At 38.6% G+C, this 24,894-nt stretch overlaps 1 protein-coding gene across 1 annotated transcript in view; it reads right to left on the reverse strand.

Moving 5' to 3' along the window:
* Positions 1–24,894, reverse strand: part of LOC129728802 (uncharacterized) — a 625,151-nt gene that overhangs the window by 318,695 nt on the left and 281,562 nt on the right. The window lies entirely within an intron of this gene.

Consider the following 24,894-nt stretch of genomic DNA (forward strand, 5'->3'; position numbering starts at 1 on the left):
TTTTGAGTTATAGACTCATAAACTTGGGAAATGGAAAATTGTTTATTTTCAGGATTATTTATGGGATCGTAAACTAGGAAAGGAAAGTTAATATAGTTTTTTAATTATGCCACAGAGGTACATTTAATTTTTTCTGACAAATGCACAGTGACTATTTACAGAAATAGTTTCCCCAGTTAGTCACTGTGACTTTCGTAAGAAAATATTTGACAAAAGTTTTGTTTAATAGAGTTGGTGACCTTTTGACCTCCGCTGAGTGAGTGATCTATCGCTCTTTTTTAAAGATCGGTAACTCACCCCTTACTTCAAGCAAAAAGCTGAAGCTGATTTTGTTGATCAGACACCGCAAGCGAGAGCCATATGAACGCCGGGACGCACACGAAAAGTGGAACGAAAAGAGCGAAAGAACTGGTTCACTGATCTTTTGAATCTATGCAGACAATCCGCTCGCGAGCTGATCAGAAAATCAGTTCTTTAAAAGATCGAAATCTGATCGCGAGCGGATTGCCCGCGAGCTGAACAAAAGAGCCATCGGAAGAACCAGTTCTTCCGATGGCTCTTTTGATCAGCCTGCGAGCAGATTATCAGAAGATCAGTGAATCAGTTCTTTCATTCTTTTCTTTCCACATCCATTCGTGTGCGTGCTCGGCGTTAGCCAACCCGTGTACATGAGTATGGACATTTGTAAGTTTTTTTTTGCATGCTCTTGCGGCTGGCTGGTGGCTGGGTGATGAGAAATACAGGTCATGCATATCAGGGCAGACCTTTGGTGGCAACTTGTTTCTGGGAGTTCTATTGCAATTTTGCGCGCGACTTTGCGCTTGGCAAATCGGGCGTAAGGCTTTCATCTGGCTCTCGCTTGCGGTGTCTGATAATTAGCTACACTGATGAAAACCAAAAATTATGTAAGAACGAAAAGAGCGAGTGAGCTGTTAAAAAGAACTAGTTCAGCTTAGTGAGCGGAACCACTCTGATCCGCTCACTATAGCAAACCATTTTTCCCACCTCTAATTTATAACTTATAAACATTGTTGGTTTAAATAAAAATCAGAAAAAGTAAACATCGGGCTTTGACCAACAAATGTGACGAACACCTGTAGTTTGTTGGCTCACTAAAATGGGGGAAATACTTGCTAAAAGCGGCGAAAGTAGTCCATTATAAAATTAAACCATAATATGATTTAGACGTTTTCCTTGAAAATTTTCATGTATTTTATAGCAAAATTACAACAGGAGTCACTAATTAAAAGACGTTTGCCTTAAAAGATCAACAAAATTATTTTTTCGTGTTTCTAAATATTCAAAATTTTACGAATACTATCTAAAACCTAATTTTTTTGAAGGCGCGTGAAAATTTTAAGGGGTAGGCGATATACTTTCTCTATGAAAATACTTTGAAATATACTTATATACACACACTCAATCATTTCTAAATTTCATCGGCGGAAAGAAAAAACACTAAAATAGCAATGTTCGTGAGTTGGTCACGAATAGTATGTTTTATTTTAGAACTTTGTCACGAAAAATATTCATAAATTTGTTGATAAAAATATGCTTCGCGGTGACAATTTAATAAAAATAGAAATGTTTCTGGTTTTTCCTATAAATATCACCAAGTTAAAAATATGTAAATGTAGAAAATTTCTAACAAACCACTTTGTGACAATTACTAAAAGTTTGTATAAAGCTTTAAGCTCCGCCTTTTCGACGTTTTTCCAGCATTCCTGACCATTTACAGAACATATTCTTCATACGAATATGAATTCATATGAATCTTCTCTTAAAGGTCATCAACATGTCATTTGTGCGGACTGGGGCAACATCAATATTTTAGAACCTAACGAGTGAATATACATTTATTGGATTGAAGCGTTCATGTAAATCTATTTTTACACATCAAAGTTTGAATGAGAAAGGCTGGGTCTGACCGCTAGGTGGATTAATTTAGGTTTTTCCCAGAACTTCTGAACCACATATCAAATTGTTATGAAGTTTGTTAATAGTAAGTTTGAGATATGACTCGTTCGTATAACACTAGTTATGTTTAAATAAGTCGTGTACTGCCGGTACCCGGATAACTGTCCCATAATGAAAAACAACATGTTGAGAAAACTGCGATTTAATATTATCCGTGAATTTTCAGATTTCCAGCAATTACACCCAGAACCAATGACCATAACAGTTTCATGGCAGCACAAGTTTATCGTTGAAAACAAATAAACATGGATGGAATTGGTTTTACGTTATACAACTTGAAAAGAAGACAAAATAGGACAAAATATGCTGGTACATTTCAAAAAAACTCGCATATTTTGTCCCATCACATATAAATTCAACCAGCAACCGGCAGTATCATTGGCAACGTAGATTGTACTACAGAAAAACAACATTAGTCTAGTTAATTAAATGTCATACTTCTATATGCCTAACATAATCCGATATACACTAATCTAGAGCAAAATTTTATGTTTGCAGTTTATACTTCTATGCAGTGGGACTGTAATGCGGGTACTTTCAATATGGGACAAAAACAACTTGTTTTTTTTCCATGTTTTTCCCCCCATGTTTCCCGATGATAACTCAAAAGTGACCGAAATCAGTATGGGGCAGTTATGCGGGTACCGGCAGTGTAACACTTGAGTTAATAGACTTTCGTTGTTTTAACAATTTAATACATACGGGTGCTTAAGTTCGGTTATAATCAAAGGGAACGTATAGCGCAGCCAAACTTTGGAACCACGTGAAAAAATCAATAGGGTGTTATGGGGCAACAAGACCTTTTATATGACACTCATTTTATCAAAATCGGTCCAGCCATCTTTGAGAAACATTAGTGAGATTAAATAGTCTCCGGAACACGTTCTTTCCATAACTTTTGAACCTCAAGATCAATCTTCATAAAATTCAAAAGTTAAAGGTTTTTTAGGGAGCCCATTCATTTGAAATCAGTTTTGTTCAAATCGGTTGTGTAGTTTCTGAGATATTGATGTTTTATGATTTTGACATTTTGATACATAACCTCTAAACTAGAAATCCGATTACAATGAAATTCAATAGGATCTTATGGGGAACTAGACTTTTCATTTGCAAATAATTACATTGAAATCGGTTCAGCCATCTTTGAGAAAATCGAGTGAGATTGGAAGAGCGTTACACACACACATAAACATACACACACACATACAGAAAATGCTCAGCTCCTCGAACTGAGTCGAGTGATATACGACATTCGGCCCTTTTGAGCACTTTTATACCTTTAGTTTTTGCAGTGATTGCTATACCTTTCTAGGAGAAAGGCAAAATGATCCTAATGGTCAAATGCCATAACCCACTCGACTCAGTTCGACAAACTGAGCATTTTCTGTATGTATGTTTGTGTGTGTGTGTGTGTGTGTGTGTGTGTGTGTGTGTATGTGCAGATTTTTAATCTCACTCACTTTTCTCGGAGATGGCTTGACCGATTTTCATGAAATTAATTGCAAATGAAAGGTCTTGTTGTTCCATACGACTCTATTTAATTTTATTGTAATCCGATTTTTAGTTTGGAGGTTATGTATCAAAATGTAAAAATTATGAAACTTTATTATCTCGAAAACTACACAACCGATTTGAATAAAATTGGTTTCAAATGAACGAGCTACCTGAAAAACTCTTAACTTTTGAATGTTATAGAGATTGCACACATGGTTCAAAAGTTATAAAAAGAAACGTATTTTGAAGACTATTTAATCTCACTCATGTTTCTCAGAGATGGCTGGACCGATTTTCATAAAATCAGTATCAAATGGAAGGTCTAGTTGCCCCATAAGACCCTTTTGATTTGTTTTGCAATCGGACTATTACTTTGCCTGTTATGTTTAAAAATGTGAAATCCAGCTATGAAAAGGAACATATTCCGAATACTACTTGGACTCACTCACTTTTCTCAGATATGGCCGAACCGATTTTCACAAAATTAGTGTCAACTAATAAGTCTAGAGTCGTTTTCAATAGATAAACAATACGATATCTCACTACCAGGTATTAACTCAATCGAATATCCTAGGGTGCCTGCGACTAGCTTTCCCCCAAACAACTTACCTCCGACATCATTTAATCAAACAGCTAACGCTTTTACGAACGAAATGAAGCAGTTTATACAAGATGCGGTCAGAAACGCTGTCCAAACATACGTGGACGAGTGGGCACACTTAGCTACACCCACACTACCAACGTTGCTTCGTTCGCCCATCAACCCTCCACAAACTAACAATGTTGCAACCAACACATCGACCCCTTTCAATCAGGAACCGGCATTACCATCCATCCGGGACCCATCGCGTCCAAATCCAGGTAGTGTAAATCAGGCGGCTCCTGGTGATGGTTACCCGTTACCACCAACTTCGCCGTTTCCTTATTCGAGAAATGTTGACCAACCGACCACAAGCCATCAGTTCGTGCTTAGATTTGATAGAGTACAGACGTACAATAGAGAGCGCTCAAACAATAGTAACAAAGGTCATTCCCGGATTCAGCAGTGCTGTTTCCGAAGATAAAGAGGTGGTCTAAAAGTTAGGAAGAACAGTTATCGAAAATGGCAGTCACCGGGATACGGACGAGTTCCCTGCGAATCCGTTTCGAGCGTGGATTACCGGAACCAACGGATAGTGAAATTTTCAAATTCATGAAGGATAAAATGCATCTAAAAAGTGAAAAGTTGTTGTCCATGTACAAAGACAAAAACGAAACATCTATAATAATTAAATTCAAGGAAGAAGAAGACATGCGCAATACGCTGCGTGATCTGCCAGAAATAATGGTTTTTGATTATAACAAGTATGAAAGTACGGAGGTCAAATTGTCATCGGCAAGTGTAATCGTTCAATACGTTAGACTATTTGGTCTGCCGCCTGAAGTGGAAGATCGTGAAATTTCCACAGTCATGACCCGGCATGGAAAAATCGTTCGAATGATACGTGAAAAGTATGCAGAAGAAACGGGTTTTCCGATTTGGACATCGGTCAGGGGAGTATACCTGTAATTAACGGGCGACGTAGAGATACCAGCCTCACTTTACGTACGTAACCTACGAGCGAGAGTTTTTTACGAGGGGCTTGTCAACAAGTGTTATGTCTGCGGTAGCAAGGAGCATTTAAAAGCCGTTTGTCCAGAGAAAAAATCAGTGAATGATAGATTGCAAGTACAACAAGGATCGTCGTACAGCGGAATTCTTAAGGGTGACGTGAAATGGATTAGGCAACAGCAGCTAGATAAACCTACGAGTAGCGAATAAATGGTTAACCTCGGTCAAGGTCTTCCTAAAAGAACAATAGTGGTTCAACAACAATCGGTCATAGCGAACGGTGAGCAAGGGATGCAGGGAGGCTAGCATGACAGAGGGGAGACAAGCCTTTCTGCGCTTACCAACCATGCTGCAGACGATTACAGCGACATGTGCACGGACGACGACACAACAGTTGCAGGTTCGGATGTCGAGTTCACCAAGATCGTGAACAAACGAGGTAGAAAAAAAATCGGTAAGGAACAGCACTTCAGATTCGGATGAGTTACCAACGAATAAGGTTCATCGCGAGCAAGCAGAGACGTTGAGCGAATCGCTAGATAGGATTACTCTAAGCAAAGCTAAACAGAAAAAGGTTAATAATCTTGATGGGTGCTCGACAGAAATAGACACCACGCTGACCAAAGAACACGACACTGTCTTAAACAAGGGAAATGAAGGGTGAGTGGAAGGGTTTCGTTTTTAATTTGAAACATGCTTGAGAGCGGGATAGCAAGAGAAGGGTGATTAAGGGAGTTGTTGTAAGGAATAAGCTATTGTGAGTGATACGACACTATGGATTTCGTTTACACAGTTGCAACAATTAACCTGAACAGTTTCAACACTTTGGTAAAGAAAAATCTTTCGAAAGAGTTCATTCGGGATCATAGTTTGGATATAATAATGCTACAAGAGGTTAGTTTCGAAGATTTTTCCTTTGTGAGTACACATAATGCGCTGGTAAACATCAGTTCTGATAGGAAAGGGACAGCTGTGCTGGTGAGAAAGACGTTCAGATACTCAGATTTCATTTTTGACCCATCTGGAAGAATTTTATCAGTAGTTAACAAGATTAATTTTGTAAATGTGTATGCACACTCGGGAAGTAACTTAAAAAAAGAAAGGGACATTTTATTCACTGATAGTATGACGGTACATGTCAATAAACCCGGAGCCACATGTACGGTCTTTGGAGGGGATTGGAATTGTATTTTAGAGTCCCGTGACTCGAAAGGTACTTATAAAAACTACTCTAATGGATTAAGAAACCTAACAGAATGCCTTTCATTGAAAGACGTCGTATTTAATAGAAAAGAGAACAAGTTTACTTTCTATCGCAACGACCAAGATTGGATCGTTTCTATGCGCCAAATTGCTTTCTAGTCAATGTTACAGGAACTTGTACTATACCAACAGTTTTTTCAGATCACTGTGCTGTTGTTTTGAAAATCAAAACATCCAGCGAAGAGATTTCTTCACAAGGAAGAGGGTATTGGAAAATCAATCCCTCGGTGTTATTACGTTCTGACGTGCAACATCGTTTTAAATTAGAGTATACTGCTTTAAAGCAAAGGAACGTATATTTACAGGACATAAATGTGTGGTGGAATTATATGTTTAAAAGCAAGGTTGAACGTTTTTTCAAAACTGAGAGTTGGCATTTAAATCAATCTAACGGAGCAGCTAAGGGTTATCTATTGACTCAACTCTTAGAGCTGTCTGAGAGGCAAGCTAAGGGTGTAGAAGTTGGTGATGAGATAGCTATTGTTAAATCAAAGTTGTTGGAGTTTGAACAACAGCGATTAAAAAATTTTGCAGCTAAGAAGCCAACCGGAAGTGTCGCAGATGATGAAAAAATTACTATTTATCAGTTCTCGAACCACATTCACCGTAGTAATTACTTCAATTTAAAATTAAAGAGGGGAGACGATATCTTGTCAGAAAGTGGGGAACTGGGGAAATTTATTCACAATCAGTACACCAAGCAATTTGCAACTATTGAAGAAAACGCAAGTTTAGATGATGCCAATAACCCTATAAATTCATTACGAAAAAAACTTACAGCACTTGAAGCAGACGACCTATTACGATCGATTACTGAAGAGGAGATTTGCTCTACCTTACAATCTTGCAGTAGAAAAAAAAATCACCTGGTCCGATGGACTTACGTATGAATTTTTTCTGACTTTTTTGGAAATTTTAAAAGAAGATTTGTGCAAACTTTTCAATAACTACCTTAACGGAAACAGTTTACCCCCAAAAGAATTCACAGATGGAATCGTTATTCTCATCAAGAAAAAAGGCGACGATCAAATATTGAGTAATTACAGGCCAATCAGCATGTTGAATACAGACTATAAGGTCTTCACTAAGATTTTAGCCAACAGAATTCAAGAACATCTCATGAGTTTAATTGGTCCAGGACAGAGTGCTTGTATCCCAGGAAGATCATGTACTAGTAACCTTGAGGATATCCGTCGTCTGATGACAAAGTCAGTAGAGAACAAACGATGTAAAGGTTTTTTGATGAGTTTTGACTTAGAAAAAGCGTTTGATTCTGTTGACCAAAACTTTTTATGGAAAGATCTTAGAAAATTGAATTTTCCCGAGCAGATTATCACTTGTATCCAGCGACTATATGGTAAGGCAAGCTCCAAGGTGCTTTACAATGGGTTCTTAACACCTGAAATTATGATAGGCCGCTCTGTGCGTCAAGGTTGCCCCCTGAGTATGGTACTATTTGTACTATACATTGAGCCGCTAATTCGGAAAATTGATGAGAATATACTAGGGGTACTTGTGTTCGACAAATTCCTTCGAGTAGTTGCTTACGCAGATGACATTAATGTATTTATTCGCAACTCGGAAGAATTTGATGTTATAATGAACATCATGTTTAACTTCACAAAGTTCGCGAGGATACAACTGAATCTGAGGAAATCCTTTTTCCTAAGAATTAACGGATGCACTGGTGGACCATTTCAAATCATGGAAACCGATAATTTGAAAATACTTGGTGTTACCTTCAAAGCTACATGGAATAAAACAATTGACTGCAACTATGAAAAACTGATTAATGAAATAAAATACCGAATCAGTTTATATAGTTTTCGATCTCTGAGCATTTAAGAAAAAGTGTGGTTTTTAAACACCTTTGTGATGTCCAAGTTTTAGTACTTGGCAAAGATATATCCTCCCACAAACAAGCATTTAGCTAAAATAAAGTCAATAGTTGGTATGTTTCTATGGAAACGAATTATATTCCGGGTAGATAGGAGACAATTGTATTTAGATACTGACCGTGGTGGTTTAGGATTAATTGATCCAGAATCTAAATGCAAGGCGCTTTTCATTCAAAATATATTACGGAATAACGATGAACAGTATCTTCTGGATTTTGAATATCTTGAAAGGCTCACCAGAAATGGGAAGGCGTGGATTGAACATGCCAAAACTATGCGAACAACAAATGCAACGGATTCTTCAAAGCAAATTTATCGATTGTTCATTGGACAGCAAATGTTCACTCCTCGAGTGGAGGAAACTCACCCAGGTGTAAAATGGCAGACCGTATGGAAAAATCTAAGTTTCCTTTTCTTGTCAGCTTCTGACAGATCTAACGTATATTTGTTGATGAATGATTTAATATCAAACAAGCAAAAATTGCTTAAGTACGGGATTGGAAACCTACAGAACGATAAATGTGAAGTATGTGAAGAAACAGACAGTAGATTTCATCGACTACGTACATGTCGTTCAGGACAAGAGGTGAGACAGTGGGTAGTACAAGTACTAACAAAAAGATTTTCGATAACTCTCAATAACATAGATGACATTTTAAACTTGGAAATTGATATTGAAAATCCTCTCCAGAAAGCCGCTCTGTGGCTGGTAGTGCACTACATATCGTATATGATATCCAGTTATCCTCAATCGAATATTTTTGTGCATTTAAGAAAAAGTGTGGTTTTTAAACACCTTTGTGATGTCCAAGTTTTAGTACTTGGCAAAGATATATCCTCCCACAAACAAGCATTTAGCTAAAATAAAGTCAATAGTTGGTATGTTTCTATGGAAACGAATTATATTCCGGGTAGATAGGAGACAATTGTATTTAGATACTGACCGTGGTGGTTTAGGATTAATTGATCCAGAATCTAAATGCAAGGCGCTTTTCATTCAAAATATATTACGGAATAACGATGAACAGTATCTTCTGGATTTTGAATATCTTGAAAGGCTCACCAGAAATGGGAAGGCGTGGATTGAACATGCCAAAACTATGCGAACAACAAATGCAACGGATTCTTCAAAGCAAATTTATCGATTGTTCATTGGACAGCAAATGTTCACTCCTCGAGTGGAGGAAACTCACCCAGGTGTAAAATGGCAGACCGTATGGAAAAATCTAAGTTTCCTTTTCTTGTCAGCTTCTGACAGATCTAACGTATATTTGTTGATGAATGATTTAATATCAAACAAGCAAAAATTGCTTAAGTACGGGATTGGAAACCTACAGAACGATAAATGTGAAGTATGTGAAGAAACAGACAGTAGATTTCATCGACTACGTACATGTCGTTCAGGACAAGAGGTGAGACAGTGGGTAGTACAAGTACTAACAAAAAGATTTTCGATAACTCTCAATAACATAGATGACATTTTAAACTTGGAAATTGATATTGAAAATCCTCTCCAGAAAGCCGCTCTGTGGCTGGTAGTGCACTACATATCGTATATGATATCCAGTTATCCTCAATCGAATATTTTTGTGTTTCAGAGAACAATAAGAGAATTCAGGTGGAACAATAATATAACAGTTAAAAAGTATTTTGATGCTCATTTAAATATATGTTGAAGTATTTATTTGTAAAAAAGGAGAGAAACCTCTAAAATGTAAACAGAAATATGTAAAATGTAAAATGATATTTAGAATAAAGAAATATATTATTATTTATATTAAAAAAACCGTTGTCCGGCAACAGTCAACAACAACTTCCGCCGCCAAATTATTACAACCACTTGCGGACTAAAATTTAAAGGTTGCAGATTTTCTTTAGTAGGGAAATCGGATCAAAAGCGTTGACAGTTGCTGAGTTCATCAGGCAGGTTACTATATTGGCCAGGGCCAATCATATTAACAAAGAAGAATTGTTACAACAAGCTTATATTTTTCACGAGAGACGCTCGCAAGTGGTATTTCACATACTGGGAGAAGTTTACAACATGGAAACACCTCGTATACTACCTCACAATGAATTTCGAAAACCCGAATAAAGACAGAGCAATCGAAGATGAATCTAGAAAATCTATGACGAGCGTCTTAGCAGAGTGATTGAGATCAATCAAAGAAATAGTTATCGGTTTCCGTTATATTCTACTAAATTTTTTGGAAATAAATATTGAAATTCAGTCCGCAAATATATATTTCGACTGTGACGTACAGTCTTCCTCAGTGCTTATGTGGACTGGTAAAGAGCAAAGCGTAAATCCTGTTTTTTTTATTTGTAGTAGGTAAAAATGAAAATTTAGCACCCTTAATTGGAGTTAGGTAGGGAATTATGCGGTCGATTGTTTACCTTACCATGTCTGGGGTTTTTGGGAAGCAGATTGAATAGCCATGAGGGGTGATTACCTGCGTCTTTATTGAGAAGCGTGCATGAGTGTTGTTTATAAATTTCTAAACTTTCAGCTACGTCTAATTTCCATAAATTATTAACGGGGCGGAGGAGGTGAATGTTATCCGAAGTTAGTGGATGTTCCTCGTTAAAAATATGTTCAGCCACTTTTGATTTGAAATGGTGTGGTGGGGCATTTGTTGAAACTTTACTTGCTTTGGTCACTTCTGCGAAATGTTCTTTGAAACGTATCCCTAGGTTGCGTTTAGTTTGTCCAATGTAAACCATGTCACAGTGACTGCATGCAATTTCATTAATTCCAGCTTTGTTCAGGGTATCAATAGGGTTTTTGGTAGACCCTAATATTGTTTTGAGTTGGGTATTTCTACTAGTGTAGACAATATCCATCCCAAATTTTCTAAATTTTGAACGAAGTGGGCGTGTCAAGTTAACGTCATATACAACGGCTACCCTTTTCAGATCTTCTGTTATTGGGTTGAGTGTTGTAAAAGTTTTCCGAATTTGAGCACGCTTCTTTTTATAAATCATTTTTTTCATTGTAGCCATTAAGTTTAGCAATTTCGAAAATATATTCCAGTTCCTTTTGCTTGGCTACTTCACTTAGAGGTAAAGTTTCCATGCGGTGGATCATATGATGGAAGGATGCCATTTTATGCTGGAAGGGATGGTTTGAAGTGTTAGGTATTACCCGTTTTGTATTCGTGGGTTTCCGATAAATTTCAAATTCCAAGTCCGTAGACTTTCTGACTACAACGACGTCCAAGAAAGGGAGTCTGTTGTTAAGTTCTTTTTCAATTGTGAAGTTTATATTTTTATGGGTATTATTAAGGGATATGAAAAAAGTTTCAAGATCCGCCCTTTTCAAAATACAAAAAATATCATCCACATACCTCCACCATCGAATCGGTAAGATGTTCCTCTTCTCTAATGTACTTTCTATATTTGCCATGAAGAGCTCACATAGAAAGGGAGAAAGAGGATTCCCCATTGGTGCCCCTTTAGTCTGTTTGTAAAATTTACCACGAAATGTGAAGTAGTTTTCTTTCATGCAAAGGCGTGAAAGTTTCAACAAACTGTCAACTTTCTTTTTCCAAGTATTATCAAAATATTGGGAAAGAAGCCAGTCCTCTAAAAGGTTTAAGGTTTCATTCACTGGAACGCTAGGAAATAAGGCCGTAACGTCAAATGAAACCATTATCTCATCAGATTGGATGTTACCCGAGGATCTTAAATTTCCAACGAAATCTCCGGTGCTCTTTACTGATCGACTTGGTAATTTATGGGGCATGGCTTGAAATTCTTTTACCAGCCATTTAGCCAATTTTTCTGTGGGAGCCCCTACCGCTGAGATAATTTCTCTCATTTCATTTCCAGGTTTGTGAATTTTGGGGAGACCCTTTATTCTTGGAAGAACTGGATTTGAAACACGAAGATTTTGTAACGCATTACCCAAAACGGGTTTGCATTCTTTTATTGTATTTTCTACACGTTTTACCATATCAGCAAGAGGATTAAGTCGCAGTTGCCAATATGGACCTTTATCAATTTTTTGGGTTATTTGTTCATCATAGTCAGACTTGTCCATGATGACGGTTTTGTTCCCCTTATCTGCTTTTAAATAGAAAACAGGTTTTTCACGTAATTCCTCAACTGTCTTTAAATCAGACGAATTTTCATGACGTGGCAGTGTCTTAGTAATTTTTGAAAAAATTTGGCGTACTTCACCAGTTTGTTCTGTGGAAAGTTTACAACTGTCCATCCCAGCTTCTATATCGATGATCGATTGTTCAATACCGACCAGTCCACATAAGCACTGAGGAAGACTGTACGTCACAGTCGAAATATATATTTGCGGACTGAATTTCAATATTTATTTCCAAAAAATTTAGTAGAGTATAACGGAAACCGATAACTATTTCTTTGATTGATCTCAATCACTCTGCTAAGACGCTCGTTATAGATTTTCTAGAAGGTATAAATAGTTCTAAACCAAAGTCGAATCACCCTCTACTATTGTGTTCCCGTATCTCAGCACGCCAACGATGAACTGCACACACTGCCCGGTGGGAGTTTATTTTTGTAACTGAGAGAGTGATTTCTTCACGCACACATTGTATAACGACTTATTATATCTACAGTGGCGCAAGCGATGAGACACGTCAGTTGCTGGCTAGACTCCGAACGCGTATCACGGAAGAGCTCCGTTGGCTAAATTTACTTTACGAACTAATTTCATTTTTGTCTTATGACTTACATTTTAAGTTTAGTAAAGCGGGCAATGTATGCAGTTTGCGAGGATGCGAAAATGATCGGGAATAGAAGGTGTGACTTTTAGGCTTAGAAAAAATTTTCCCTCGTCCAGACGGGACTCGAACCCGCAATCTCCGTTGTCTCCGGCAAGGTGTTTTGGCCAATTAAACTACTTACTAAGCTTAAAATGTAAGTCATAAGACAAAAATGAAATTAGTTCCTAAAGTAAATTTAGCCAACGGAGCTCTTCCGTGATACGCGTTCGGAGTCTAGCCAGCAACTGACGTGTCTCATCGCTTGCGCCACTGTAGATATAATAAGTCGTTATACACTGTGTGCGTGAAGAGATCACTCTCTCAGTTACAAAAATAAACTCCCACCGGGCAGTGTGTGCAGTTCATCGTTGGCGTGCTGAGATACGGGAACACAATAGTAGAGGGTGATTCGACTTTGGTTTAGAACTATTTATACCTTTCCCAGTAGTTTAATTGGCCAAAACACCTTGCCGGGGACAACGGAGATTGCGGGTTCGAGTCCCGTCTGGACGAGGGAAAAAATTTTCTAAGCCTAAAAGTCACACCTTCTATTCCCGATCATTTTCGCATCCTCGCAAACTGCATACATTGCCCGCTTTACTAAACTTAAAATGTAAGTCATAAGACAAAAATGAAATTAGTTCGTAAAGTAAATTTAGCCCACGGAGCTCTTCCGTGATACGCGTTTGGAGTCTAGCCAGCAACTGACGTGTCTCATCGCTTGCGCCACTGTAGATATAACAAGTCGTTATACACTGTGTGCGTGAAGAGATCACTCTCTCAATTACAAAAATAAACTCCCACCGGGCAGTGTGTGCAATTCATCGTTGGCGTGCTGAGATACGGGAACACAATAGTAGAGGGTGATTCGACTTTGGTTTAGAACTATTTATACCTTTCCCAGTAGTTTAATTGTCCAAAACACCTTGCCGGAGACAACGGAGATTGCGGGTTCGAGTTCCGTCTGGACGAGGAAAAAAAATTTTTTTCTAAGCCTAAAAGTCACACCTTCTATTCCCGATCATTTTCGCATCCTCGCAAACTGCATACATTGCCCGGTTTACTAAACTTAGAATGTAAGTCATAAGACAAAAATGAAATTAGTTCGTAAAGTAAATTTAGCCAACGGAGCTCTTCCGTGATACGCGTTCGGAGTCTAGCCAGCAACTGACGTGTCTCATCGCTTGCGCCACTGTAGATATAATAAGTCGTTATACACTGTGTGCGTGAAGAGATCACTCTCTCAGTTACAAAAATAAACTCCCACCAGGCAGTATGTGCAGTTCATCGTTGGCGTGCTGAGATACGGGAACACAATAGTAGAGGGTGATTCGACTTTGGTTTAGAACTATTTATACCTTTCCCAGTAGTTTAATTGGCCAAAACACCTTGCCGGAGACAACGGAGATTGCGGGTTCGAGTCCCGTCTGGACGAGGGAAAAAAAATTCTAAGCCTAAAAGTCACACCTTCTATTCCCGATCATTTTCGCATCCTCGCAAACTGCATACATTGCCCGCTTTACTAAACTTAAAATGTAAGTCATAAGACAAAAATGAAATTAGTTCGTAAAGTAGCCAGGGAGTGTCAACAACCAAAGAGGATTTACTGCTACGCGTGTGGGGAACCAGGAGTCAGCAAAAGTAATTGTCCCAGAGACCACCAAGAAAAAAACGATTCAAAAAACGAGAACGAGAAGAAGTTTTGAGGGATCCACCTTCTTCTAGCACAATTGAAAGCATGGTCCCTGATACTAATTTTGACTACTTTAAACAGATATTTACCCTTAACTTGAACTTAATTACTTGTCCTCATATCACAGTAGAAGTCTTTGGCACACCAGCCCGCGGCCTTTTGGACTCCGGAGCAAGTATTTCCGTGATCAGCTCGCTAGATTTGGTCAGGCGGTGGAATTTAAAAATTGAACCCGTTAGACTAAAAGTTCAAACTGCCAACGGAGAAAGATTGAAATGCGAGGGTTTTGTTTACTTACCCTTTACGTTTCACAGCCAAACGAGGGTCATTCCAACGGTCGTGATACCAGAAATCGCCAAAGAACTAATTTGTGGCTACGATCTCTGGCAAGCCTTCAATATACGACCCACAATTGGAGAACAGTCCTCCCTCGAGTTGGACCACCCGCGAAACCACCCCAGATCAAGCCCTGATATCCAGACGTTGGGCATCCAGTTTCTTAGTCCACTCGTCTACAACATATCGATGGACGAGGCGGTCCCAGAACCAGAAACAGAGGAAACCATCGACGACAGTTTAGATATCCCCTCGCTGGAGCCACCGAATGAGCAACCGGCCACGGCAGATTCCCTGATTACTGAACATACCTTATCACCCGGAAATAAGCAGAAGTTGGCGGAAATTGCAAATAAATTCCCGAAGTCGTACGAAGGAACGATCGGTAGAACGACGTTAATAACTCACAACATTGAGCTTTTACCAGATGCAAAACCACGGAAAATCCCGGCTTACAAATGTTCCCCTTAGGTCGAAGAAGAGGTCGACAAGGAGATAAATAGATTACTCAGTATGGATGCGATCGAGGAATGTAGTAGCGATTTCGTCAACCCTCTACTCCCCGTTCGGAAACCGAATGGCAAATGGAGATTATGCCTCGACGCGCGAAGGTTAAACCAAATGACCAAAAGGGATGAATACCCTTTTCCAAATATGACAAACATTTTGGAACAACTGGAAAACTCCAAATATTTTTCCATAATTGATTTAAAAGATGCTTATCATCACGTCACATTGGCGCCGAACTGCAGGGACTACACTGCATTCCGGACAAAAAAAGGATTGTTTCGTTACAAAACAATGCCTTTTGGACTCTTAAACAGTGGAGCGACACTTTGTCGCCTCATGAACAAAGTACTTAAATTCGATCTCCAACCGTGAGTATTTGTTTACCTGGATGACATTATTGTCACGTCCAAGACCCTGAGAGAACATTTTATGCTTTCATGGGTTTGACATACGATCGAATCTTGATTGAGTATCCGGTTTTGTGTATCAACGACGGTTATCAACTTATAAGAATTGATTTTAATCATTGTCATCAGGAGAAAAGTAATCTGTTAATTATTAGATTCGAGGATTTCCGCTATCGCATACGAAGTGTTTTCGATAATGATGTAGGTGAACAGGGAAAGTGTTTACTTAAACTTTTTGGAGAAGTTGATTCTGTATTTATCATATGTAGCATTATGAATTGCAATATTGTAAACCAAATTTTAATTAGATTCTTTCTTTACTTCTTTTGCTTTATGTATGAAAGTGAATATTTATTTGTCTGTACTGTAACTGCCAAGCTTACCCGATCAGACAGTCGTAACAAACTCATATCAAAATTATATATAAGTTTGTAAGAAGTAACAAAATGTGTTATAACTGAGAACTATACTCACTGCGCGTTGAACAAAATTATAGCTCATCCAGCCATCATATCAAAACGTTGGGCATTCAGTTTCTTAGTCCACTCGTCTACAACATATCGATGGACGAGGCGGTCCCAGAACCTGAAACAGAGGAAACCATCGACGACAGTTTAGATATCCCCTCGCTGGAGCCACCGAATGAGCAACCGGCCACGGCAGATTCCCTGATTACTGAACATACCTTATCACCCGGAAATAAGCAGAAGTTGGCGGAAATTGCAAATAAATTCCCGAAGTCGTACGAAGGAAAGATCGGTAGAACGACGTTAATAACTCACAACATTGAGCTTTTACCAGATGCAAAACCACGGAAAATGCCGGCTTACAAATGTTCCCCTATGGTCGAAGAAGAGGTCGACAAGGAGATAAATAGATTGCTCAGTATGGATGCGATCGAGGAATGTAGTAGCGATTTCGTCAACCCTCTACTCCCCGTTCGGAAACCGAATGGCAAATGGAGATTATGCCTCGACGCGCGAAGGTTAAACCAAATGACCAAAAGGGATGAATACCCTTTTCCAAATATGACAAACATTTTGGAACAACTGGAAAAATCCAAAAATTTTTCCATAATTGATTTAAAAGATGCTTATCATCAAGTCACATTGGCACCGAACTGCAGGGACTACACTGCATTCCGGACAAAAAAAGGATTGTTTCGTTACAAAACAATGCCTTTTGGACTCTTAAACAGTGGAGCGACACCTTGTCGCCTCATGAACAAAGTACTTAAATTCGATCTCCAACCGCGAGTATTTGTTTACCTGGATGACATTATTGTCACGTCCAAGACCCTGAGAGAACATTTCATGCTCCTGGAGACCGTAGCGAACAGACTCCAAGAGGCAAACCTAACCATAAGCATTGAAAATCCAAATTTTGCCAGAAATCGGTGAAATATCTGGGATACGTTTTGAGCGAAGATGGCATTGCCACCGACAACGCCAAGGTTGAACCGATATTGAACTACCCCGCCCCGAAAAGCGTCAAAGACGTCAGAAGATTGCTCGGACTGGCGGGATTTTACCAAAGATTTATTGCCAACTACAGCCATATCGTAGCCCCAATTTCGGACCTTTTAAAAAAAGCAAAAGTAAGATCTGCTGGACAAAAGATGCAGATGAAGCACTGTTGAAACTCAAGGCTGCGCTGACTTCACCTCCCATTCTCGCAAACCCGGATTTCTCGCTACCATTTGCGATTGAAACAGATAGTTCCGATTTGGCAGTTGGAGCTGTCCTAACACAAACCATCGACGGGGAGAGAAAATGCATCGCATATTTCTCCAAAAAACTATCCGCAACACAAAGAAGGTACAGTGCGACTGAACGGGAATGTCTGGCCATGTTGATGGCAATCGACAACTTCAGGCACTTCGTAGAGGCTACTAAGTTCACGGAGAAAAAAAAAGATCTATCAAATAAATATATTAAGATATGAAATTCAAACTACTAATATTTCCAATTCAGTATAAAATACAATTAATAAGAAGTATAATTTCTGTTTAAAACAACCATATTTTATTGTTTCTTTGGACTATATATTCCGATTGTGAACTCAGATATAATTCAATATTGTCAACAATATTATTTTTACGCCAAACAGAAAAGAAAAAAAGTCAACCCAAATGTCAATTTGATGTAATCAACGATATGTGTATGTTGAATAATTATTTAGATAAACTTTGATGCCAGATTTTTTTACATGTTTTCATTACACAGAAAGTTTGTATAATACAGATTTATCCGTATATCTGGCATCACTGTTTGCGTTCTTGTATAGTTTGCTCAGTACGTTTCAAAATGGCGTTGGAAAACATTGAGGTGTTGAAAGAAGCTCCCGCAAGCGTTGAAGAGAACACAACCGCTGTCAGTAAAGCAAAGCATCCACAAACCTTGTGACGCCGAGACCAGGATACTTTTACCGAGCAAAAATCGCAGTGCATGGACATCAGAAGCATTAATAAACAGATCGAAACGAGGACAGCAGATCAAAACAAACTACATCGTTACGAAACTGCTAACCAAGAGAGACAGAATCTTCATCACGCATCTCATTATTGATGAGTTTGTGGATGAATTTGGAAAGCTGTCGAAGCATGAGCTTGTTTTAAGAGCAAAACAGTTAACAAAAGTATTTCCTACAGTTGATGAGGTATTTTTGTCATTTCTTAATACTAGATTTTTTTTTTAATTCCCATTTTCATTGTAGTATATATGGTACCAACCTACGTTCTATCATGATGAATGTGGTAACAAGATTAAACTTAATCGGCTAGCAAGAGGTTGCCTGTATGACCGAAACAACAACTACAAAGCAGAAAGCATCAATAGATCAAAAGCGCCAACTGAAAATTACCGAACAATCAACGAAAATTCTGTAGAAGAAAGCGTGTCGGAACAAGAAGGTAATTACAATGACGGTAACATGATTACTTACATCAGCTCGATTAACTGAGAAAGTTTCTCATTTCGAGTAGTGTTCTTTTTAGTGCCACAAGATCCCGTTCGGAATACGGTGTATTTTTTTTCTGCTTCACGAGATACTCTTACAATATGTGCATGTGCAGCAGGCGAGTTTAACTTTGATTCATCCCACTCGATGCCTGATACCGCTTCGCATTCTAGCTGCACTCCCAGCACTTCGAGCTGCACATCAACAATACGATCAACAAGCTGCCTGCTCTCTACCCGCCACCAGGAGGTCAACGTGTACTACCAGAACATCGGCGGTATGAACAGCGTTGTCGATGATTTCCGCGTTGCTGTCTCGGATCTTTGCTATTAAATCATAGTTCTTACGGAGACTTGGCTGGATTCGCGCACACTTTCTCGTCAGGTGTTCGGGAAAAACTACGAGGTTTTCCGTTGTGATAGAAACGCCGAAAATAGTTGTAAATCTACTGGTGGGGGCGTTCTCGTGGCTGTCAATTCTAAATTTCAAGCTAGAACATTAGAGGATGACGCCCCTTTGAGCCTGGAACAGGTTTGGACAGCGATCAAATTGGGCGATCGTAAGCTATTTCTCTGCGCTTTATACATACCTCCGGATCGAGTCCACGAGCGTGAATTGATTGTTGCCCATTGCCGTTCAGTCTTCTCAGTACTGGAAACCGTAAAAGTAACAGACGAAGTTATGGTGTTCGGCGATTTTAATCTTCCTCGGATTTCATGGAGAGAATATCGAGACGGGTTTTTCTTTGCGGACCTGGATCACTCGAGTATCCATCCAAACGCTGCTTTACTTTTGGATTGTTATAGCTCAGCCACACTCACCCAAATCAACCATATTACTAACCAGAACAACCGCATCTTAGACCTCTGCTTTGTGAGCGCCCAGGATACGGCCCCATATTTGTGCGAAGCCCCGGCTCCATTAGTAAAAATAGTCCCCCACCACCCACCTTAATTAATAACCATTAATGCCGATCTGAAATGTGATCTTGACACTGCATCCGCTACCGTATTTTACGACTTCCGCAATGCCGACCACCAGAGTATCGCTGAGTTTTTCTCCGAGCTCGACTGGAACTCTATTCCAGACTCCGTCAATGCCGAAAACGCCTCTCAAACTCTCTCCAACGTATTGGCCTATGCCATCGACCGATACGTTCCAAAGAAGATCCAACATCCTGCGCCCCGACAGCCGTGGCTAACGAGAGAACTTCGACAGCTGAAATCTGAGAAGAGAGCTGCCTTGAAGAAATTCACTAAGCACCGTTCACTGTCCCTAAAACGCCATTATGTGAGAATCAACCACACATACAAAAGTGTTGCGAAACGATGCTTTCTTCGTTATCAACAAGATCTACAGAGGAAGCTCAAGTCTCATCCCAGGCAGTTTTGAAGTTCATCAATCAACAGCGACATGAAGGAGGAATACCATCCTCTATGACATTTAACGGTAAGGAGGCAACCACCTCGCTAGACATCTGTCAGCTTTTCTCAAAGAAATTCGCCAGTGTGTTCACTGATGAGAACTGACACTAAGCGATCATCACGTTGAACGTGCCGCCAGTAATACCCCACGATCCGGTCAAGCTTTGAGCACCATTCATTTAGACGCGACAATGATTTCCAGAGCCTGCAGCAAACTTAAATCATCCCTAAACCCGGGTCCTGACGGGATTCCGTCGAAGTTTCTGAAAACGCAGATTGCTAACCTGATTTCTCCGCTTCAGCATGTCTTCCAGCTATCTGTCACTTCCGGTATTTTCCCGTCATGCTGGAAATTGGCTTACATGTTTCCAGTACACAAGAAGGGAAACAAACACGATGTGAGCAATTATCGTGGCATCACCTCACTCTGTGCTGTCGCAAAACTGTTCGAACTTGTCATCATGGAGCCTTTGCTCGCTCACTGTAAAGCTTTCATAAGCACTGACCAACATGGATTCACAGCCGGTCGCTCCACCGCTACTAATTTGCTTTGTCTCACTTCGTACATCAGTGACAGTATGGTGAAACGTGCTCAGACGGATGTCATTTACACTGACTTGACAGCTGCCTTCGATAAACTGAACCATCGCATAGCCGTCGCAAAACTTGACAATCTTGGAATCAATGGGAATCTGTTACTATGGTTCCAATCGTACCTTACCGGTCACCGTCTAATCGTTGCTATTGGGGATTGCCAATCCTCTTATTTTGACGCTACGTCTGGAATACCGCAGGGAAGTCACCTAGGACCACTTATCTTCCTGCTCTATTTTAATGACGTAAACCTAGTTATTAAAGGACCACGGTTGTCTTACGCGGATGATCTCAAACTCTATCTTGAAGTTCACACAATTGAAGACTGCCACTTCCTTCAACGTCAGCTAGATATTTTTGCCGATTGGTGCCATCAGAACCGTATGGACGTTAATCCATCTAAATGCTCGATTATATCATTTTCGAGGAAAAAACAGACCTTACATTACAAATACGCTTTGCTAGGAACTGAAATCGAGCGCGTAAACCAAGTTAAAGACTTGGGGGTTATTATGGATTCCCAGCTAACATTCAAGCCTCACAGTTCGTTTACCATCGACAAAGCCTCTAGAGTTCTGGGATTCATCATCAGGACCGCTAAGAAATTTACAGATATTTACATTTTCACATGTTTGGCGAGTATTGTGTTCTATGCAAAAGTTTCGCTCATTCACTTATGACAAAATTAGTTGCTAAGCTAAGGTAAAAATTATCGTCGATATGTTTTCGCAGTCTACTTCACGAAGTTAAACATGACTGAATGTTATTGTATAATTATAATTACAGTTGCTGCGTAAGGTGAAACTGAACGTTGGCTGCGGCATCATTTAGATGAGTGGGAAGATTTGAAAGCACGATGGATAAATTCCAGCTCAATAAGATTGTATGAAATCACAAAAGCTTGTATGAAGGGTTTGACATACGATCGAATCTTGATTGAGTATCCGGTTCTGTGTATCAACGACGGTTATCAACTTATAAGAATTGATTTTAATCATTGTCATCAGGAGAAAAGTAATCTGTTATTTATTAGATTCGAGGATTTCCGCTATCGCATACGAAGTGTTTTCGATAATGATGTAGGTGAACAGGGAAAGTGTTTACTTAAACTTCTTGGAGAAGTTTTTTTTTATAGGGGGGAGTTTGTAATGATTTATTTATGTACTAAAATATCTATTCAGAATTAGTATTGTGTGTTCTGCCACAAATGGTGACATTTCAACACTATTATATATATATTTGTACGCTTTTTAGTATTATTGAATGTTATTAGCTTTCGCAGTTAAGATAATGTAATTGTAGGAAAATTATTAAACCTACTTGTCAAGAAAAAAAAGGAATAAAAGGAATAAAACGAAACTTAAAATAAACTTAAAACTATCTTACTGACTATAGAGTGAGCTAATCGTTGCAATTGATGATTGCAACGATTTTTGTCGGAATTTGTTGATAATTTGGCTCGACATATTTTCTAATGTTTCTACATTAGTGAGCCTATGTAGCTCGCTCGTGCTAAACCAGGGAAGACGCTTCAAAATCATTTTCAAAAGTTTATTCTGAATCCTTTGAAGTGTCTTCTTCCTGGTTGCACAACAACTTGTCCAGATGGGAACTGCATATAACATTGTTGGTCTAAATATTTGTTTGTAAATTAACAGTTTATTCTTCAGACAAAGTCTAGAATTCCTGTTGATAAGAGGATATAAACATTTGATATACTTATTGCACTTTGACTGGATATTTTCAATGTGCTCCTTGGAAGTAAGATTCTTATCATAAATTAGCCCTAAGTATTTAACTTGATCAGACCAATTTAAGACCACACCGTTCATCTTAATAACGTGGTTATGGGTGGGTTTGAGAAATGAAACTCTTGGCTTATGAGGAAAAATAATTAACTGTGTTTTTGAAGCATTAGGGGAAATCTTCCATTTTTGTAAGTATGAAGAAAATATATCTAAACTTTTTTGAAGCCGACTGCATATAACACGAAGGCTTTTTCCTTTTGCGGAAATGCTTGTATCGTCACAAAACAGAGATTTCTCACAACCTGGTGGTAAATCAGGAAGATCAGAAGTAAAAATGTTATATAAGATTGGGCCCAAGATACTCCCCTGAGGCACACCTATAAGATTTACCATTTAGATAGTTTACCTGGAGAGTGCGGTCAGTTAAATAACTTTGTATCATTTTTGTGAGGTAAAGCGGAAAACTGAAATTTGACATTTTAGCTATTAAACCTTTATGCCAAACACTGTCGAATGCCTTTTCCATATCTAGAAGAGCAGCTCCAGTCGAAAAGCCTTCAGATTTATTAGTTCGAATCATATTTGTTACTCTAAGTAACTGATGAGAAGTGGAATGCCCATGGCGAAAACCAAACTGCTCATTTGCAAAAATTGAGTTCTCATTAATATGTGTTATCATTCTATTTAGAATTATTCTTTCAAAAAGTTTGCTAATAGAGGAAAGTAAACTAATTGGTCGATAACTTGATGCCTCAGCTAGCTTCTTTTCGGGTTTTAAAATTGGAGTGACTTTGGCATTTTTCCATTTCGTAGGAAAATGTGCTAGTGCAAAGCATCTGTTAAAAATTTTTACCAAGAAATTTAAAGAGTTTTCGGGAAGTCTTTTGATGAGGATATAGAAAACCCCATCATCTCCTGGTGCTTTCATGTTTTTGAATTTTTTGAGAATGGTTCGCACCTCATTCAAGTTTGTCTCCAATACCTCTTCGGAAAGAAATTCTTGGGTGGTGATCTGAACATACTTTTGGTTTACTTCATTTTCAATAGGACTTACTACGTTCAAATTGGAGTTATGAACACTCTCAAACTGCTGAGCAAGTTTTTGAGATTTTTGTTCATTCGTTAGAAAAATGCAATCACCATCTTTAAGGACTGGAATGGGCTTCGAGGGTTTCTTAAGAACCTTCGAAAGCTTCCAGAAAGGTTTTGAATAAGGTTTTAGTTGTTCAACTTCTCTCATGAAATTCTCATTTCGCAAGAGAGTGAATCTATGTTTAATTTCCTTTTGTAATTCTTGAAAAATAATTTGCAAAGCAGGATCACGAGATCATTGGTATTGACGTCTCCGTATGTTCTTCAAACGTATAAGAAGTTGAAGTTCACTGTCAATAATTGGTGCATTAAATTTCACTCTTGCCTTAGGAACTGATGAATTCCGGGCATTGAGTATTAAGCTGCTAAAATTTTCTAATGCTCTGTCAATGTCAGCACTATTTTGTAAAATAATATCATCATTCCAATTTTCCTCGATCGTAGAACGATATCTATCCCAATTAGTCTTGTGATAAATTAACACAGATCTAGTGGGTTTTAAAATAGTTTCATGGGAAATAGAAAATGTTATGGGAAGATGATCAGAATCAAAGTCAGCATGAGTTAATAAATCACTGCATGAATGGCTTTGATTTGTTAGTACCAAATCAATTGTAGATGGATTCCTAATAGAAGAATAACATGTAGGACCATTTGGAAATAAAACTGAATAAAATCCAGCCGAGCAATCATTAAACAATATTTTTCCATTGGAATTGCTTTGAGCATTATTCCAAGATCGATGTTTCGCATTAAAATCACCGATGATTAAAAATTTAGATTTATTTCTTGTGAGTTTTTGCAAATCTCCCTTGAAATAATTTTTTCGCTCACCAGTGCATTGAAAAGGCAAATACACTGCGGCTATAAATAAAATGCCAATACTTGTTTCAATTTCAATTCCCAAACTCTCGATAACTTTGGTTTCAAGATGGGGTAAAACACGATGTTTTATTCGACGGTGGATAACTATTGCAACTCCACCACCGGCAACATCAATTCTATCAAACCTATGAACTATAAAATTTGGGTTCTTTTTTAGTTTAATATTTGGCTTTAAAAGCGTTTCAGTCACAACTGCAATATGCACATCGTGGACTGTTAAAAAATTGAAAAATTCATCCTCTTTCGCTTTTAATGAGCGAGCATTCCAGTTTAGAAGATTTA

Source organism: Wyeomyia smithii, chromosome 3 (assembly GCF_029784165.1).
Source record: "Wyeomyia smithii strain HCP4-BCI-WySm-NY-G18 chromosome 3, ASM2978416v1, whole genome shotgun sequence".
In the NCBI taxonomy this organism is placed as follows: domain Eukaryota; kingdom Metazoa; phylum Arthropoda; class Insecta; order Diptera; family Culicidae; genus Wyeomyia; species Wyeomyia smithii.